This window comes from Agrilus planipennis, unplaced genomic scaffold, assembly GCF_000699045.2.
Source record: "Agrilus planipennis isolate EAB-ADULT unplaced genomic scaffold, Apla_2.0 scaffold151, whole genome shotgun sequence".
Taxonomy (NCBI): Eukaryota; Metazoa; Arthropoda; class Insecta; order Coleoptera; family Buprestidae; genus Agrilus; species Agrilus planipennis.
This window is the reverse complement of record NW_020439509.1, coordinates 86,868-89,767: the sequence shown is the minus strand read 5'-3', so window position 1 is coordinate 89,767 and position 2,900 is coordinate 86,868. Positions and strand designations below refer to the sequence as shown.

Here is a 2,900-nt window from a genome sequence, read left to right as displayed (position 1 = left end):
TATATATATTGTTAATTATATATATACAAGCAACAGCAAAACTAAAACCAAGATAATTATACTCTGAACTCAAAGTGTCAGAGCTGGGTTCGCGATTTCATCATCATCCGGAATACGGACCCATTTTAAAGACAATAAGGCAGTAAGTGAACTGATTATTCGGGTTTAAAGGTCGGTACAACTTTCGCAAGAGAAGTTGCCAGTCACACACCCAAAATGGAAGATGGAGGAACTTGTGAAGAAGCTCGCCACTTATGCTAATGAAACATTAGGAAACGCCTCTAACCAAAGACGATTTTTAGACCCGAATCAAGACAGCACCGATAGGAAGTTACGTTTCTTAGCATACTCATAAATTAAAACTAAGTTGGAATTAAAATTTAATTTGTATTATGTTTTAATTTACGGTCAGGATAATAACAAAATTTAGAAAAGACATGATATGTATTATATAAAGAGCAACAGGCAGTTAAAGAGCTGGAGTTGCAACATAGAGAAATAAATTTTAGGAAGGGACTCAGACAGGGATGCACACTGTCACTGCTAGTCACCGCTACTTTTTAATATGTACATCGAAGACGCGATCAACATCATTAGACAGTACAACTGTAAGGATAGATATACAGGAGTAAAAGATTAGTACCCTTAGATTTGCAGATGATATAGCAGTATTAGCATCTAGCAAAGAGGAGTTAGAGATAGCTTTAGGTAAATAAAGTGAAAGCGGCACTGACAGATAAGCACTGCATGAAAATAAATAAAACTAAAACAATACCGGTATGTAAGGAAAGAAAAAGTAGGGAGAGAGAATATAAAGATAGGATACGAAAAATTAGAAGAACTCGCCGATTTTAGGTATCTAGGAAATCAGATAAGTCAGGACAGAAGGAGTAGTAGGGATATAAAGCAGAGAATAGTGCAGAGTCGAGTCGTTTTCAATAAAAAGAAATTCCTTGCTTGAGAACGGTTAATTTATAAATTCAAAAAAGATTATTAAAGGTGTATATTTGGAGCGCGGCGTTGTACAGGTGCGAATCATGCACGGTGGGCGCGGCAGAAAAGAAAAGGTAAGAAGCGTTCGAAATGCGGTGTTACAGGCGAATGATAAGGATATCGTGGATAGAGAAGGTTAGAAATGAAGAAGTATTAGGAACACCTTCTCAGGCATGAAAGTCTACTCAGAGACATATTAAAAGCAGAAACAGGAGNAAAATAGGCGAGATAGGTTGGTAGGACACCTTCTTAGGCATGAAGGTCTACTCAGAGACATATTAAAAGCAGAAACAGGAGTTAAGAGGAGTAGAGGTAGACCAAGATTAGATCACTGTTCACAAATAGTTAAGGATGTGGGATTTTCTAGTTTTAGGGAAATGCAAAGATTAGTCTTAGGACTGACGACCTTATGATAATGATGCTTGAAGTGTCGTCAAGTTCCTTTAATGCCCGTGGTCTCGGCTTCTATAGGCAGAAATTTATGTACTTACTTTATAAACTACACTACATGAATGAATGTTATTTGAAAGTTCTATTATGCTTCAATAAATATACCGGCAGATAAAATTTTCTTAACACTTAGGCATACTTAATACAATAATGGTTAAAGTAATAAAAATGATAAAAGAGATGTAAGTGTCCTAATATATTATATTTGTTGGCATATTATTTTTTTTTCTCCAGCCTAACGTAACAATTGGAAAATCCCAATTGGGTGCCAATTAAGGCTTTTATTGGTAACTTCTCAAATATAATTCTCACGAGTATTGTTCGCAGGTTTTTTTTTTTTAATTTACTTTGTTCTCAACTAATGTTTGGTTTATAGTTTAGCTACAGCTTTGTGTATTTAAAATTGTTTATTTTAAAGAATATAAAATGACTTACCTGCGGTTTCCTCTCGTAGATCCACAGCTGGCAGAAACGCTGAAATAAAATACTTTCCCGGTTGTGGATTTGCTAATTTAATATTGACGATTGAAGTTTCCGACGAGATGTTTATGAAATACGTTTTAGGTCTGTTGAAATTAAAAAATCCATCGGGAAACTGCGCACCGTCAGGATTTATAACTGCCGGCGAATCGGGCTTTATTACGACTTGTACAATTTCTCTGGCACAATCTGAAATGTTACCATTTATATTGTTTGTGAATGCACACACATTCGTAATATGTTCATTCTAAATCAAGCGACACTCTTTTGAAATTTGTCAAACTTCTATTAGCTATTAACGGCGAGAAACTATTTCTAATTGTTAACAAGAATTAATAGTTGCTACGACCCATAAAGAATTAAAATAGGCCCTCGTGACAACCTTGTATTCATTATTGTACTTCCATCAACGTCGGTTCAGTCGTTTGACGATTAGCTCATACAGATAGACGAACCGTCAGTAAACTATTTAAGGGTTCTTTGTGACCCAAAAGCATTCAAATAACCATATGAGCTTAGGAGAGGGTAGTGATTGAAGTGAAACTCCTTTGGGCTCGATGAGAGTAAAATCTCAAGGCCATCAAACGCAACGTTTCGTCACACGGAGTAATGGGCTATGAGAATAGAAAGGTGCGCATGCGCATATCGGTATTACAGTCAGCTGTTGGTGACTGGCATCTCATACATTATAGTATGATGTATATTCACCCTACTATTGGGATCCGTCAAATGGGAGGAGCCTAAAAACATGGGGCCGATTAGGGAAAATTTATCGTAGCTCCTATAGTGTACCGTGCAATTTCCAAGTTTTTAAATTACGATAAAATGATAAGTATTGACACAATATGTGATTGGGCTGACACAAAGCCTCAGAAAGGAAATTTCGTTGAAGGTGAGCGTGTTTTTAATGCCAATCACATTATAAAATTCGGAAATAACAAATCCGGAAGCTAGCCTTCAAATTCCGTCAAGTTTAC

General features: G+C 36.2%; 1 protein-coding gene across 5 annotated transcripts in view; it reads right to left on the bottom strand.

Moving 5' to 3' along the window:
• The window catches only part of LOC108736929 (post-GPI attachment to proteins factor 6-like), a 9,270-nt gene extending 6,620 nt beyond the window's left edge, over positions 1 to 2,650 (bottom strand). For 2 of the 5 annotated variants that reach the window (XR_003232070.1, XM_018469545.2), the window contains exon 1: positions 1,879 to 2,649. The gene's annotated coding sequence lies outside the window, so the exon portion shown is untranslated. Of the gene's footprint in view, positions 1 to 1,878 lie in introns of all 5 variants that reach the window. The other 3 variants (XM_018469543.2, XM_018469544.2, XM_018469546.2) reach the window with 2 other exon arrangements.
• Between the last annotated feature and the right edge of the window lie 250 nt (positions 2,651 to 2,900).